The sequence below is a fragment of the Cervus canadensis genome, chromosome 15 (genome assembly GCF_019320065.1).
Source record: "Cervus canadensis isolate Bull #8, Minnesota chromosome 15, ASM1932006v1, whole genome shotgun sequence".
NCBI lineage: Eukaryota > Metazoa > Chordata > Mammalia > Artiodactyla > Cervidae > Cervus > Cervus canadensis.
This window is the reverse complement of record NC_057400.1, coordinates 67,507,847-67,526,239: the sequence shown is the minus strand read 5'-3', so window position 1 is coordinate 67,526,239 and position 18,393 is coordinate 67,507,847.

Here is an 18,393-nt window from a genome sequence, read left to right as displayed (position 1 = left end):
CTTTCCACACATCTCACCCTCTCCTCCCCTCTCCCCATATCCATAAGTCTATTCTCTATGTTTGTTTCTCCACCGTTGCCCTGTAAATAAATCCTTCAGTACCATTTTTCTAGATTCCATATATATGCATTAGAATATGGTATTTATCTTTCTCTAAGAAAGATAGTTTTTTCAGTGTCAAAACTTCTGAGTTTTTAAATGTTGAAAACTGTTTTAGCTTTCTATTGCTGCCAAAACAAATTACCACAAATAGTGCTTCCCTGACGGCTCAGTGATAAAGAATCCACCTGCCAATGCAGGAGACGCAGATCCCATCCCTGAGTCAGGACCATCTGCTGGTGAGGAAATGGCAATGCACTCCAGTATTCTTGTCTGGGTAATCCCATGGACAAAGGAGCCTGGTGGGCTACGGTCCATGGGATCATAGAAGAGTTGGACATGACTTCGCTACCAAACAACAACAACAACAAATGGGGTAAAATATGAATTTATGATCTTCCAGTCCTGGAGATTAGAAGTGTGCAGTTTGTTTCAGTGGGTTGATATCAGGGTGTTGGCAGGGCTGTGCTCCCTCCAGAAGTTCTAGAGGAAAACCCATTTCCTCACATTTTCTAGTGCTGAGAGGCTGCCTGCTTTCCTTGACTTGTGGCCTCTCCCTCCACCTTCAAAGCCAGCAGCATAGCATCTTTTAATGTTCTTCTGACTCTGATCCTCTGCTCCCTTCATCACCGCTTCTTTTGTGACTCTGGCTCTTCTGCCTCCCTCTTCCCCTGGTATAGACCATTGTATTGAGCCAATCTGTGTAACCCAGCATAACCTCCTCTTCTCAAGATCCTTAACTTCATCACATCTATAAAGGCCCTTTTGCCGTGGAAGGTAACATATTCACAGGTTCTGGAGATTAGGACATGGGGATCTTAAGTTCAGTTCAGCTCAGTTCAGTAGCTCAGTCGTGTCTGCCTCTTTGTGACCCCACGGACGTCAGCATGCCAGGCCTCCCTGTCCATCACCAACTCTTGGAGTTTACTCAAACCCATGTCCATTGAGTCGGTGATACCATCCAACCATCTCATTCTCTGTCACCCCCTTCTCCTCCTGCCCCCAATCCCTCCCAGCATCAGCATCTTTTCAAATGAGTCAGTTCCTCACATCAGGTGGCCAAAGTATTGGAGTTTCAGCTTCAGCATCAGTCCTTCCAATGAATATTCAGGACTGATTTCCTTTAGGATTGACTGGTTGTATCTTCTTGCAGTCCAAGGGACTCTCAAGAGTCTTCTCCAACACCACAGTTCAAAAGCATCAACTCTTTGGCGTTCAGCTTTCTTTATGGTCCAACTCTCACATCCATACATGACCACTGGAAAAACCATAGCTTTGACTAGATGGACGTTTGTTGGCAAAGTAATGACTCTGCTTTTTAATATGCTCTCTAGGTTGGTCATAACTTTCCTTCCAAGGAGTAAGCCTCTTTTAATTTCATGACTGCAATCACCATCCACAGTGATTTTGGAACACCCCAAAATAAAATCAGCCACTGTTTCCACTGTTTCCCCATCTATTTCCCATGAAGTGATGGGACCAGAGGCCATGATCTTAGTTTTCTGAATGTTGAGCTTTAAGCCAACTTTTTCACTCTCCTCCTTCATTTTCATCAAGAGGCTCTTTAGTTCCTCTTCACTTTCTGCCATGAGGGTGGTGTCATCTGCATATCTGAGGTTATTGATATTTCTCCCAGCAATCTTGATTCCAGCTTGTGCTTCTTCCAGCCCAGTTTCTCATGATACACTCTGCATATAAGTTAAATAAGCAGGGTGACAATATACAGCCTTGATGTACTCCTTTTCTTATTTGGAACCAGTCTGTTGTTCCATGTCCACTTCTAAATGTTGCTTCCTCACCTGCATACAGGTTTCTCACGAGACAGGTCAGATGGTCTGGTATTCCCATCTCTTTAAGAATTTTCCACAGTTTATTGTGATCCACACAGTTAAAGGCTTTGGCATAGTCAATAAAGCAGAAATAGATGTTTTTCTGGAACTCTATTTCTTTTTTGATGATCCAGCCAATGTTAGCAATTTGATTTCTGGTTCCTCTGCCTTTTCTAAAACCAGCTTGAACATCTCGAAATTCATGGTTCACGTATTGCTGAAGCCTGGCTTGGAGAATTTTGAGCATTACTTTACTAGCATGTGAGATGAGTGCAATTGTGCGGTAGTTTGAACACTCTTTTGCGTTGCCTTTCTTTGGGATTGAAATGAAAACTGACATTTTCCGGTCCTGTAGCCACTGCTGAGTTTTCCAAATTTGCTGACATATTGAGTGCAGCACTTTCACAGCATCATCTTTCAGGATTTGAAATAGTTCAACTGGAATTCCATCATCTCCACTGACTTTGTTCGAAGTGATGCTTTCTAAGGCCCACTTGACTTCACATTCCAGGATGTCAAGCTCTAGGTGAGTGATCACACCATCGTGGTTATCTGGGTCGTGAAGATCTTTTTTGTACAGTTCTTCTGTGTATTCTTGCCACCTCTTCTTAATATCTTCTGCTTCAGTTAGGTCCATAGCATTTCTGTCATTTATTGAGCCCATCTTTGCATGAAATGTTCCCTTGGTATCTCTAATTTTCTTGAAGAGATCTCTAGTCTTTCCCATTCTGTTGTTTTCCTCTATTTCTTTGCATTGATCGCTGAGGAAGGCTTTCTTATCTCTCCTTGCTGTTCTTTGGAACTCTACTTTCAAATGGGTATATCTTTCCTTTCCTCTTTTGCTTTTTGCTTCTCTTCTTTTCTCAGCTATTTGTAAGGCCTTCTCAGACAGCCACTTTGCTTTTTTGCTTTCTTTTTTCATGGGGATGGTCTTAATCCCTGTCTCCTGTACAATATCACGAACCTCTGTCCATAGTTCATCAGGCACTCTGTCTATCAAATCTAGTCCCTTGAATCTATTTCCCCTTTCCACTGTATAATCATAAGGGGTTTGATTTAGGTCATACCTGAATGGTCTAGTGGTTTTCCCCACTTTCTTCAGTTTAAGTCTGAATTTGGCAATAAGGAGTTCATGATCTGAGCCACAGTCAGCTCCCAGTCTTGTCTTTGCAGACCCTATAGAGCTTCTCCATCTTTGGCTGCAAAGAACATAATCAATCTCATTTTGGTGCTGGCCATCTGGTGATGTCCATGTGCAGAGTCTTCTCTTGTGTTGTTGGAAGAGGGTGTTTGCTATGACCAGTGCGTTCTCTTGGCAAAACTCTGTTAGCCTTTGCCCTGCTTCATTCCGTACTCCAAGGCCAAATTTGCCTGTTACTCCACGTGTTTCCTGACTTTCTACTTTTGCATTCCAGTTCCCTATAATGAAAAGGACATCTTTTTTGGGTGTTAGTTCTAAAAGGTCTTGTAGGTCTTCATAGAACCGTTCAACTTCAGTTTCTTCAGCGTTACTGGTTGGGGCATAGGCTTGTATTACCGTGATACTGAATGGTTTGCTTTGGAAACGAACAGAGATCACTCTGTCATTTTTGAGATTGCATCCAAGTACTGCATTTTGGACTCTTTTGTTGACTATGATGGCTACTCCATTCTTCTAAGGGATTCTTGCCCACAGTAGTAGATATAATGGTCATCTGAGTTATATTCCCCCGTTCCAGTCCATTTTCGTTCGCTGATTCCTAGAATGTCGACATTCACTCTTGCCATCTCCTGTTTGACCACTTCCAATTTGCCTTGATTCATGGACCTAACATTCCAAGTTCCTATGCAATATTGCTCTTTACATCATCGGACCTTGCTTCCATCACCAGTTACATCTACAGCTGGATGTCATTTTTGCTTTGGCTCCATCCCTTCATTCTTTCTGGAGTTATTGCTCCACTGATCTCCAGAAGCATATTGGGCACCTACTGACATTAACTGCCTTCATAGCAGCAATCTGAGACATTGATTTGCTGAAAAGCTGAAAAGCTTTCTTGGTGACTTGTATGGATCTGAACAAAAACAGAATTGATACAGCAACTGAGTATTTTTTCTCATGATTTATGATCAATCAAGGCCAATGCTGAAGGAGGGCAGGTAGGCTGAATTGGCATTATGACTGGTCATAGTTTTCTTATCTGCTGGAAGAGACTAATTTCTAGCTCATTCCTGCAAGTGTTAGACTTTTTACTGAGAATATGTGTACATACACTACTAACACAATGTGAAGAAAGACACTGTCTCATTCATTGTTGTAACCTTAGCACTTCAGTAGGGACACCTGATTTGTCCGCAATAAAGGGATAATATGGATAATATGGAGTTGACTTTGGTCACGTAGCGTCTGAGTCACCTCAGGCAAATTACTCAACTTGTTAAACAAGAGAATGATGTCTATCTCACAAGAACTTCATAGGAACTAAGTGAAGTAATGGATATGAAGGTACACTGTAATTCTGAAGGGAAGGTATGCTGTAATTCTGAAGTGTCTTATAAATGTATTAGTTGTTATTTGTGCAAATGGAATGGAATTAGATTTTTCTTTTTTTCTGTGTACTTTAGGAGAAAACAATAATAATCTCACTAATTATCTGGTCTAGGTACTTTCTAAATGATTATACAATAATGCTTATTTAAGGGCATCTCAGCTATCTGAGTTGCCTGGGGTCCAGATACTATTAGGCTTTAATAAATTGTTTTTGAACACTTTTCTTGGAGAAAAAAAATCCCCCAAATCAGAACAACAATTAAAACATTCAGATTAAGGCGAGTAGGCCACACAAAGCAGGAAATGCTCATAAACTGTATCTGTTGGAGTCTCAATCAGAGGAAGGGCACTTAGGGCCCCATGAGACACGGGTAGTTTCATGGAAGAATTGATCTCATTAATCTAATTAAAGACATTTTCAGAAAATTTCTTACTAAACAGAGTAATTGGTTTGAAGAAAACATGTTGAGGAGATATTTTGGAGGGAGAAGCATACCTGGTCACTGACAAAATATTTCCCATGCACAGACACTGATTTAGGGATTGCTAAAAACAATTGGAACACTTTGTTTTACCTTATTATGAACTAGAACATTGGAACTGTAGAAAACTCCATCAACTGTTTATGGAGCTGGTGAACCATGGGCTGTCTGAGTCAAGGACTCTCTCTGAGTATGGCAGAACTTAAGACCATTGTTTCTGAACTCAACTTAGGCTTCTTTGTCAATTTTTCACAATAAGTTCATATTCTCTTCAGGTCACACATCTTTACCTGTTATTACATTGTCATTTGACTGATTCAGCTGAACAACTTGTGTTTGCTAATCTTATTCTGTTGGTCCTCAGGAGGGAGTCAGCTTTCTATCTTCCTTCAAACAAAGAAAAGATAAGCTTCTTTGTTAAGAGGTTGATCTTCACAGGACCCCTAACCTGCCTGAAGCCCAGTTTGCTGCTGGGAGAGGTGAAGCCTACCTTCCTTATGGGGCCTCAAACTTGTGGGGACAAAAGTTATTGCTATAGATCTCTCCCCAGCATTAGAGGAAACTTAGGGTGAACTAAGAAAGAGCATGAATTTTAGAGTCTAGAAAAATGGTCTCAAGTTCCAGTTTGTCATTTTTTCCTGGGTAAACATTGTGGCATTAACATTTGTCTTGATTGTAATAAACCCTTGAAATACTCAAGGGATAAGCTTAAGACATAGCAGGTTTAAGTGCAGGAAGACTACTGGAGCACTCCTGAAAAGCTACACAGATAGGGAAGAGATGTGAGGAAAGCAAACTGAAAAGGAGACAGAGATGCTTCCCAATAACCCTGTCTCACTCATTGGTTCATCATTTGCTCCATGACCTCAGCCTCCAAGGGGGCATCATCTTCACGTGAGTGCTTTAGAGAATGCTAAGTCCTAAATTTTTGGAATTATTAGAAATAGCTAAAATCTCTAATGTTAAATCTTCAAATGATAAGAGTCTGCTATAATATCTACTTCCTATTTCATGTTTCTTGTAAACATGAAAAAATGTGATATAGGTAGATGAGTTAAAACATGGTATGATCAATAAATATAGACTCTTTTCTTCCAAAATAATATTTGTTAGATGAATGAATTTGGTAAGAGATCTACTTCTCTTCAAGTAGAGCTACTAAGTGTAGGTAACTCTTGGACCTTTTTTCTAGAATTCTCCATGCTCATCTCCCTTTGGAAAATATTGTCTGAGTCAATTACTTGGCTCTATGGCCACATAAAGAGGAAGTTATGTCACGGTGGCTCATTCACTCGTCCTCCCTGCTCCCTCTTCTTCATTCCTCTCTGAGATAGGATTTGTCCTCATCCACAAAAAGATCTTCACGACCCAGATAATCACGATGGTGTGATCACTCACCAAACACTCACCAGACACTAGAGCCAGACATCCTGGAATGAGAAGTCAAGTGGGTCTTAGGACATATCACTACAAACAAAGCTAGTGGAGGTGATAGAATTCCAATTGAGCTATTTGAAATCCTGAAAGATGATGATGTGAAAGTGCTGCACTCAATATGTCAGCAAATTTGGAAAACTCAGCAGTGGCCACAGGCCTGGAAAATGTCAGTTTTCATTCCAATCCTAAAGAAGGGCAATGCCAAAGAACGCTCAAACTACTGCACAATTGCACTCATCTCACATGCTAGTAAAGTGATGCTCAAAATTCTCGAAACCAGGCTTCAGCAATACATGAACCATGAATTTCCAGATGTTCAAGCTGGTTTCAGAGAAGGCAGAGGAACAAGAGATCAAATTGCCACCATTTGCTTGATTATCAAAAAAGCAATAGAGTTCCAGAAAAATATTTATTTCTGCTTAATTGACTATGCTAAAGCCTTTGACTGTGTGGATCACAATAAACTGTGGAAAATTCTGAAGAAGATGGGAATACCAGACCACCTGATCTGCCTCTTGAGAAACCTGCATGCAGGTGAGGAAGCAACATTTAGAAGTGGACATGGAACAACAGACTGGTTCCAAATAGGAAAAGGAGTACATCAAGGCTGTATATTGTCACCCTGCTCATTTAACTTATACGCAGAGTACATCATGAGAAATGCTGGGCTGGAGGAAGCACAAGCTGGAATCACGATTGCTGGGAGAAATATCAATAACCTCAAATATACAGATGACACCACCCTTATGGCAGAAAGTGAAGAAGAACTAAAGAGCATCTTTATGAAAGTGAAAGAGAAGAGTGAAAAAGTTGGCTTAAAGCTCAACATTCAGAAAGATCATGGCATCTGGTCCCATCACTTCATGGGAAATAGATGGGGAAACAGTGGAAACAGTGGCTGACTTTATTTTTTTGGACTCCAAAATCACTGCAGGTGGTGATTGCAGTCATGAAATTAAAAGATGCTTACTCCTTGGAAGGTAAGTTATGACCAACCTAGACAGCATATTAAAAAGCAGAGACATTACTTTGTCAACAAAGGCCCATCTAGTCAAGGCTATGGTTTTTCCAGTGATCATGTATGGATGCGAGAGTTGGACAGTGAAGAAAGCTGAGTGCCAAAGAGTTGATGCTTTTGAACTGTGGTGTTGGAGAAGACTCTTGAGAGTCCCTTGGACTGCAAGGAGATCCAACCAGTCCATCCTAAAGGAAATCAGTCCTGGGTGTTCATTGGAAGGACTGATGTTGAAGCTGAAACTCCAACATTTCAGCCACCTGATGTGAAGAGCTGACTCATTAGAAAAGACCCTGATGGGAAAGATTGAGGGCAAGAGGAGAAGGGAATGACAGAAGATGAGATGGTTAGATGGCATCACCGACTCAATGGACATGAGTTTGGGTAACCTCTGCGAGTTGGTGATGGACAGGCAGGCCTGGCGTGCTGTGGTTCATGGGGTTGCAAAGAGTAGGACATGACTGAGCAACTGAACTGAACTGAACAGTATGTGTGGGAGGGAAAGGAGGTATTTGTTTTTTCTTATTTTTAAATGAATTTGCTAAAAAATGGTTTTAATGTGGCTTAAAATATGCATCACAGGATTGGCATAAATCTCAGAATTCAATTTTAAATAAGAAAGAAAAGTTAACAGACTCAACAATCGTATATTGACCACATTATGCTCCATGTGAGAAGTCACTCTTAGAGCAGGAAAGGCAAAGAGAAGTTGTCTATGACAAATAATGTGTATCCCATAATTTCCTTCACATACACATGACTTAAATAAAACATTAAGAAATCGCTTCTAACATTTCTGGTTTAAGACGGCAAATGACATACACGTTCATTTTAACATCTACTGAAATAACAGTGGAGACACACAAAAAAAACATGTTACTAACATTAAAGAAAACCACACTGGGGATGAACAAATTCAACAAACAAATGATTTTATCAAGTTTCTGGGAGATTGGGAATGAACAAGTATGTCTTGATAAGTGAAACAGGATGGAAAAGTCATGTTTTTATAGACGATAAGGAGCTACAAGGAGATAACAGCTGATCTGCTCTGCAGAATCCCAGAGTCTCTGGCCTCAGGATGAACAGCAAGCAAGTGAGAACTCGAGTTGAAATCAAAGGATTCATGTGAGGTCTGTGATGAAACTGTGGCCACCAGTGGGTACCTCCATCCTCCTTTCCCAAACCAGTAGATAGGCAGATGGCATACGGATGAAAGTCGCTCAGTCGTGTCCGACTCTTTGAGACCCCATGGACTATACAGTCCGTGGAATTCTCCAGATCAGAATGCTGGAGTGGGTAGCCTTTCCCTTCTCCAGGAGATCTTCCCAACCCAGGGATTGAACCCAGGTCTCCCGCATTGCAGGTTGATTCTTTACCAGCTGAGCTACAAGGGAAGCCCAACTAAATAAACTGAACAACATTTGGGGAAAGAAGAGTAGCCTTGAATCACTTATGGACAAAATGTGGAAGCCTTTGCTGTGTTTGCAGGACAATATATAAATAATAATAATTGTAAAATGTGAAAAAGTAAGCAAGCTGATGGGAGGAAGGACCTGTAGAAGGAAAGGTAAGGGTGCTAATATACTAATATCATTTGTGTAGTCATTTACTAATTCACTTGACAAAAATTTACTGAGAACTGTTGGGTATAGGTTCTGTTCTAGACACTTGGGAAACAGAAAGAAAAACATCAGAGAACTTCTCACCTCCAGGGAGCTTCCCATACATTATGCCATTAGGATATGAGGCTGACACAAATAATCTCAAAAAATACTGAAATAAAAAAATAGAGCTTTATATATATTATTATTAAAGATGTAAAGATAGCTAACATCATAATGACATATATTGAGTAGAGATGAGTAAGTGACCTGAATGTTAAGCTCTCATATACAGGATTCAGTCTTCCAAGGTAGCACTAGTGGTAAAAGGCCTGTCTGCCAAGGCAGGAAATGTCAGAGACTCAGGTTTGATCCCTGGATCAGAGAGATGCCCTGGAGGAGGGCATGGCAACCCACTCCAGTATTCTTGCCTGGAGAATCCTATGGACAGAAGAGCCTGGCAGGCTACAGACCACGGGGTCACAGAGTCAGATAGGACTGAAGTGACTTAGTATGCATGCATGCGTACAGGATTCACGAGATACTATGTCTAAAGTAGATGAATCAAAACAGAGATAAAATCATAATATCTAGAATTAGGGAGGGAACCACCAAAACTGAAAACAGAAACAGCTGAAAAAGGATGCCCCTGGGGTGTGCACTGAAGGTGAGAGAAGGATGAGAATATTATTTTTGCTTTCATCATGAGTCCTATTTTCTTTGTTACCACATGCATGTATTATATTGATTAATATATAAGTTAAATGACTTCTAAGAACAGTTATTTATATAGTCAAAGAATGAATTCATTTTTCATCTACCAAGTGTCATAGGATTAAGCACAAAATCATTAGAAATGAATTTTCCTTTCTGCATCATTTAACAAGTATTTAAAAATAGATACTCTTTCTTTGTATTCGCCTGGCTCTAATGAATGGTAGGGCCCTTAAAACAGGTTTGCAAAGATAAGTGCTGAAATGAAAGATAGGAAGAAGTTTGCAGAGTGCATTATTAGAACAGCTTGGGTTCTAAGTCCATTTGAACAAAATAAAGCTTTTATTTCCCTGTTGTTTGCCTTTGCTTAGCTAGCACTGTTTAGGAAAACAAAACTAACATTTATTAAATGCTTATTTTGTAGAGAATACTTTGCATATGATAAGTCACTTCATGCGCTCAAAGCCCTTGCGACATTGCCATGAGTGTTCACATTTGGTAGATGAGGAAACTGAAGAACAGGCACATGGCAAAGCTTGCTAACGGCAACCCGGTGTAAGTAGGGAGCTCGAACACCCACCTAGGTCTGACTCTAAAATCTGTGCTCTTTCATTCTTAAAAAGATTTTTTATTTTATTTTGGAGTCTAACTGATTAACAATATTGTAATCAGTTCAGTTGTTGCTCAGTCATGTCCGACTCTTTATGACCCCATGGATTGTAGCACGCCAGGCTCCCCTGTCCATCACCAACTCCCAGACCTTGCTCAAACTCATGTCCATTGAGTTGAGATGCCATTCAATCATCTCATCCTTTGTCATCCCCTTCTCCTCCTGCTGTCAATCTTTCCCAGCATCAGGGTCTTTTCCAGTGAGCCAGTTCATCACATCAGGTGTCAAAGTATCAGAGTTTCAACTTCACCATCAGTCCTTCCAAAGTATATTCAGGACTGATTTCCTTTAGGATGGACTGGTTTGATCTCCCTGCAAGTCCAAGGGATTCTCAAGAGTCTTCTCCAACACCACAGTTGGGAAGCATCAGTTCTTCAGTGCCAGCTTACTTTATAGTCCAACTCTGACATCCATACATGACTACTGGAGAAAACATAGCTTTGACTAGATGAACTTTTGCTGGCAAAGTAATGTCTCTGCTTTTTAATATGCTGTCTAGGTTGGTCATAGCTTTTTTCCAAGGAGCAAGCGTCTTTGAATTTCATGGATGCAGTTAACATCTGCAGTGATTTTGGAGCCCAAGAAAATAGAGTGTGTCACTGTTTCCATTGTTTCCCAATCTATTTGCCATGAATTGATGGGACCAGATGCCATGATCTTGGTTTTTGAATGTTGAGTTTAAGCCAGTGTTTTCACTCATCTCTCTCACTTTCATGAAGAGGTTCTTTAGTTCCTCTTCACTTTCTGCCATAAGGGCTGTATTATCTGCATATCTGAGGTTATTGATATTTCTCCCGGCAATCTTGATTCCAGCATGTGCTTCATCCAGCCAGGCATTTCTCATGATGTACTCTGTATATAAGTTAAACAACCAGGGTGATAATATATAGTCTTGACGTACTCCTTTCCCAATTTGGAACCAGTCCATTGTTCCATGTCCAGTTCTAACTGTTGCTTCTTGACTTGCATACAGATTTCTCAGGAGGCTGGTAACGCGGTCTGGTATTCCTATCTTTTGAAGAATATTCTGTAATTTGTTGTGATCCACACAGTCAAAGGCTTTGGCATAGTCAATAAAGCAGAAGTTGATGTTTTTCTGGAACTCTCTTGCTTTTTTAATGATCCAACTGATGTTGGCAATTTAATCTCTGGTTCCTCTGTCTTTTCTAAATCCAGCTTTAACATCTGGGAGCTCACGGTTAATGTACTTTTGAAGCCTGGCTTCAAGAATTTTGAGCATTACTTTGCTAGCATTTGAGATGAATGCAACTGTGCAGTAGTTTGAACATTCTTTGGCATTGCCCTTCTTTGGGATTGGAATGAAAACTGACCTTTTCCAGGCCTGTGGCCACTGCTGAGTTTTCCAAATTTGCTGACATATTGAGTGCATCATCTTTTAGGATTTGAAATAGCTCAACTGGAATTCTGTCACCTCCACTAGCTTTGTTCATACTGATGCTTCCTAAGGCCCACTTGACTTCGCACTCCAGGATGTCTGGCTCTAGGTGAGTGATCACACCATCGTGGTTATCTGGGTCATGAAGATCTTTTTTGTATAGTTATTCTGTGTATTCTTGCCACCTCTTCTTAACATCTTCTGCTTCTGTTAGGTCCATACCATATCTGTCATTTTTTGAGCCCATCTTTGCATGAAATATTCCCTTGGTATCTCTAATTTTCTTGAAGAGATCGCTAGTCTTTCCCATTCTATTGTTTTCCTCTACTTCTTTGCATTGATTGCTGAGGAAGGCTTTCTTACCTTTCCTTGCTAATCTTTGGAAGTCTGCATTCAAATGGATGTATCTTTCCTTTTCTCACTTGCCTTTTGCTTCTCTTCTTTTCTCAGCTATTTTAAGGCCTCCTCAGACAACCATTTTGCCTTTTTGCATTTCCTTTTCTTGGGGATGGTCGTGATCCCTGCCTTCTGTACATTGTCATAAGCCTCCATCCATAGTTCTTCAGGCACTCTGTCTATCAGATCTAATCCCTTGAGTCTATTGGTCGCTTCTACTGTATAATCGTAAGGGATTTGATTTAGGTCACACCTGGATGGTCTAGTGGTTTCCCTACTTTCTTCGGTGTGGTGACAGTTTCGGTGAACAGTAAAGGAACTTAGCCATACACATGCGTGTATCCACTCTCCCCAAACTCACCTTCCTCTTGGTTTCCCACTCCATACTTTCTTAGAGAAAGACCAGATTTTAGTAAAATTGCATTACCAGTTATATTTCCATTAAAAGTCAATATTTTCTATAACATGAATTTCTATAAATACCCCATTTTTATAGGTACCTAAGACATTTAGCTAGTAGTAAATATTTCAGCATTAAATGGATAATAAAGGTACGTGACTATACTCTCCAACGTTTGAACAAAAAGAATCCTTGTAAAGTTTTATTTTCATGCTCCACCAACAATGTCCTTTCATTCCCTATGCTGTATTTAAAAATATTTCTCAATGGTAGTTTATTCCCAGATAACTCTTTTCACCCATCTTATGACCAACTTTGCACAAATATCATTTCTTATGTTGCTATTATCTGCTGGAATAAGATAAGCAGCCTCATAGCTGCTGAGGCTATGACTTGAACCCACTAAGTTATAAAAAAAAAGATATACCCTGGTAGCACATTAAGGGCATACAGATTCAGGGGAGATGGTAGTAATAAAACTAACATAAAAACAAACAAGCTCTTGTTTTGTGTACTTATTAGATGCCAGATGTTTTGCATGCATCACCTCATTTAATCCTCTTTGTAGATCTGTGGGGCAGATATTATGATCAGTATTTTATAAATGGAAACTATAACCCAGAGTTTCAGCAACTTGCTCAAACTTGTAGCAAACCAAGGAAATGGGATCTGAACACTAGGTTTAAGAGTATGCTTGTAATGTTTCTGAAGTTGCCTGATGCAAAAATAGTTTTACAAGTTCTCATGCTATCCTTGGGAGACAACAGGGACTGTTGAATAGTTGGATGAACCTTAAACTGTTGCTGTGACTGGCCTGACGTGTATTTGCCTCTATTAGTGCCTCTTTGGAGAGAGGTTCCAAGTGGAGTACCAAGAGAAACATTTAAATCTTGTTTGGTTCCATGTTTTTATTAATGGATTAGAGATGTTCATGCCACATTGCTGCTACTACTGATTATTATTAGTGCAGGATATGCAAAGATGGCAAGAGGAGGGGGAAACTGAGAAAGAGAACTTTAAAAAGCATTGTAACAGGTGACAGCAATAATCTGACTCCAATAAAATGAAATTAAATAAGAATAAAATCATAACTGTACTTTTGTTAGAAAAGTTATCTTTATGAGTATAAAGGTGGAAAGATGTGGCTTAGTAGGAACTCACGCAAAAAAAAAAAAAAATCAGCTGTCTTATCAGTTTCAAGTCTTCATTACCATCTTTAAAATTATAGTTTCCAAAGACTCTTCTCCAGACTAGATCTCTACATAGCTACAGTCCTGTATATTCAATAACTCAACCAATTTCTCTTGGAGCTGGATATCTGAAAGACTCCTCACTCTTAGCTTGTCCAAGATTGAACTCAAAGCATCCTGTTCAAGCTAGGTCCTCTTCCAATACTCTCAATCAGCAAATATTCCTACTCTCTGTGCCGTTAGCCAATCTGACATCATCACTGATACCTCTTTCTCCCTCCTCCCCATCTTAACTCCTTTCCAGACTTCATTCATTTTAACTCCTAAAATCTCAGAATCTGTCACTCTGTCATCTCCACCACTATCTTATTCGTCCACAGGGCCACCATTTCTCATGATCAGTATATTCCATCTGGTCTCCGTGCTTATGATCTGGCTCCCTTCACCCCATCTCACACACCAGCCTTAGTAGTTTTTCATAATGCAAATATGCTTGGGTCATATACACATCTACCCCCAGATTAAGTGCTTCCAATACAAATAAAAAACATGTCTGTTCATGTCTCCTGAGGCTTGTCTCAGCAATCTCCTCCTCGTTATCTGTATCCCAGTCATATGGGCTTTCCTCCAGTTCCTTGAACACACTGTGAAGCTTCACAGCACAGAAAACTCTACTCAGCTCTCTATGGTGACCAACATGGGAAGGGAGTCTGAAAAAAGAGAGGATACATGAATACATACAGCTGATTTGCTTTGCTATGTAGCAGAAGCTAACACAACATTGTAAAGCAACTATTCATCAGTAAAAATTAATTTAAAAAATCAGTTCCTTCCTAAGGATCTTCATTTGGTGATGGAGGAGATACCAACAAATAAAACATAAAGGATGTTCATTACTGTTAAGCCTTATGGAGAAAAGCACATCAGAGAGTGTAGACAGCACCTATGTGTGCCCGAGTACAGGTTATTTTAAACAGTCAGGAAGGAAGTGGTTAGGTAACATTTGAACTAGAGACTGAGTGATTAGGTAGCATTTGAACTAGAGAGTGAAACCTAAAGGCAGACTGCTCCAGGTAGAGAGAAGAGTAAGGGCAAAAGCCTGGAGATAGAAGTATGTTTACCATGTTTAAACAACAGCATGAAGGTCAGGGTGTTTGGAGCAGAATAAATGGAAATGCAAATAACAGATGAAGACAGAGAGGGGTTAGGTGAAGCAGGACCTGAAAGGTCAATGTGAGAACTTTGGCTTTCAGTCTGAGTGAGTGGAGAATAATTATGCAATTTGAACAAAGGACGTGATCTGACATACGTTTCCAAAAGATTGCACTGGCTACTGTGTGGGCAGTAAACATTCTGTGTGGATGAGAGTAGGAATAGAGCAGAGATAGCAGTTAGGAACTTGTCTGTGCTAATCCAGACAAGATGTGATGGTGGTTTGATCAAGGTAATAACAGTAGAAGTGAAGGGAGTGGTCAGAGTCTGGATATTTTTGAAGGAAAGATGATAGAATACGTTGACATATTGAATATGAGTTTATAGGAGAAAGAAAAAACTATCAAAGATTACATTAAGGTTAATGGCATAACTGGAAGAATAGAGTCACCATTTACTGAGACGGGCAAATCCGTGAGAGAAGCAGATCTGCATGGAAAGATCCATCTAGACATGTCAGCTTTAAGATGCCTAGTACATTTTAAATGGAGTTAGTAGGTGGTTGGATGTATGAATCTACAGTTTGGGGAAGAAATCTGAGTGGGGTGACCAGCCATCCTGGTTTGCCTGAGATTGAGGAGGTTCCTGGGACATGGGACTTCTGGTGCTAAAACCAAGAAAGTCCTGGGAAAACTGGGATAAATTGGTTATCCCAGGTCTGGACTATAGATATGAATGTGTGAACATTCAGCATATAAAAGCCACTTGAGAGATTCGATTATATTGTCCAGAGAGCAAATGAACTAAAGATGAAATGTCCAAGGTGTCCAGTGAGGAAGTTGAGAAGGGATCAACAGAAGACAGTAAGAAGGAGAGTCCAGTGAAGTAGAAGGAAAACCAAGGAAGTATAATGTTCTGGAAGTCAAGTGATAAAAATATTTCAAGTAAAAAGTAGTGATTGACTGTGCCAAAGATAAGTAAAATGAGATAAAGACAATGACTGATCATTGGATTCAGAATTTTGGCAGTTACTGGAGATCTGGAAAAGGACTGTGACTATGGGACCCAGGCAAAACTTTGATTGGACTGGGTGCAGGGTAAAGAGTGGGGTGGGATGAAGATGTTGGAGGAAGTTTAAAGGTTAAAAAACAAAAAAAAGGGGCAGGTGAACCAGAGGCTCTTTGGAAGAAGGTTCAGTTCAGTTCAGTTCAGTTGCTCAGTCATGTCCGACTCTTTGCGACACCATGAACCACAGCACACACGCCAGGCCTCCCTGTCCATCACCAACTCTCGGAGTCCACTCAAACCCATGTCCATTGAGTCAGTGATGCCATCCAACCTTCTCATCCTCTGTCGTCCCCTTCCCCTCCTGCCCTCAATCTTTCCCAGCATCAGGGTCTTTTCCAATGAGTCAGCTCTTCACATGAGGTGGCCAAAGTATTGGAGTTTCAACTTCAACATCAGTCCTTCCAATGAGCACCCAGGACTGATCTCCTTTAGATGGACTGGTAGGATCTCCTTGCAGTCCAAAGGACTCTCAACAGTCTTCTCCAACACCACAGTTAAAAAGCATCAGTTCTTCTGCACTCAGCTTTCTTTATAGTTGTATAGTCTGATGACAGGAGATTTCAAAGATGGAGCCTGGAAGTTGTGGGGGTTGGGGGGCGGGGGCGGGAATCAGGAGTGAGAGAGAAAAGACTTAGAAGACAATCGAGGAGGACACATTTCCTACCTCCGTACCCAGAGAGATAGATGAGCCACCACCAGAGAGGATTATAGGGAAAGCAGATTCCTCAGGGTAGTGGGAGATTTGGGGTAGAACACAAAGGCAATATGAACATTCATGGAAAATTTGAGGGTACTGGGATTTTTTAAGTGTATATATTTATTTATTTCAAGCTTCATTTAGAAAAGGCAGAGGAACCAGAGATCAGATTGCCAACATCCGTTGGATCATTGAAAAATCAAGAGGGTTCCAGGAAAACATCTATTTCTGCATTATTGACTATGTCAAAGCCTTTGACTGTGTGGATCACAACAAACTGTGGAAAATTCTTCAAGAAATGGAAATACCAGATCACCTGACCTGCCTCCTGAGAAATCTGTATGCATGTCAAGAAGCAACAGTTAGAACTGGACATGGAACAACAGACTGGTTCCAAATCAGGAAAGGAGTATGTCAAGGCTATATATTGTCACTCTGCTTATTTAACTTATATGCAGAGTACATAATGAGAAACACCAGACTGGATGAAGCACAAGCTGGAATCAAGATTGCCGGGAGAAATATCAATAACCTCAGATATGGAGATGACACCACCCTTATGCAGAAAGCAAAGAACTAAAGAGCCTCTTGATGAAAGAGGAGAGTGAAAAAGTTGGCTTAAAGCTCAACATTCTGAAAACTAAGATCATGGCATCTGGTCCCATCACTTCATGGCAGATAGATGGGGATATAATGGAAACAGTGACAGATCTTATTTTCTTATGCTCCAAAATCACTGCAGATAGTAACTCCAGCCATGAAATTCAAAGACACTTGCTCCTTGGAAAAAAGTTATGACCAATCTAGACAGCATATTAAAAAGCAGAGACATTATTTTGCCAACAAACATCCATATAGTCAAAGCTATGGTTTTTCCAGTGGTCATGTATGGATGTGAGAGTTGGACTATAAAAAAAGCTAAGCACCAAAGAATTTATGCTTTTGAACTGTGGTGTTGGAGAAAACTCTTGAGAGTCCCTTGGACTGCAAGGAGATTCTACCAGTCCATCCTAAAGGAGATCAGTCCTGAGTGTTCATTGGAAGGACTGATGTTGAAGTTGAAACTCCAATACTTTGGCCACCTGATGTGAAGAGCTGACTCATTGGAAAAGACCCTGATGCTGGGAAATACTGAAGCCAGGAGAAGAAGGGGACAGCAGAGGATGAGATGGTTGGATGGCATCACTCAATCAATGGACATGAGTTTGAGTGGGCTCCAGGAATTGGTGATGGACAGGGAGGCCTGGCGTGCTGCAGTCCATGGGGTCACAAAGTCGGATATGACTGAGTGACTGAGCTGGGCTGAATTTATTTATTGGTGGTGTTAATAATATTGGACTGTGTATTCATGAGGGGGCAGGCAGCAGAAGATTTTGAGGAGTAAGAAATGGGGTGGGGGCTGGAACCAGAGCCTTCTGGGGTTAGGGTTTGGGTTTGTGGGATCTCCTGAAACTGGGACCTTTTGTGCTGACTACAGTAAACAGGGACAAAGTGTAAATAGTGATAGAAAGACTATTAGCCTCTCTTGGGAGGAAGCTGTGGAGCGCCCTCTTTTTTCCTGCCATTGAAGGACAAAGCACAAGGGAAGGCTGTCTGATGGGGAGTATAGGTGGTCCTAGGCCACCATTAGGTGAGTAAACAATGGTACTTTCATGGGTGTGATTATTGGCTCAGTGCCTGTCTCCCCCATTAGATGCTAAACTACATGAAGACA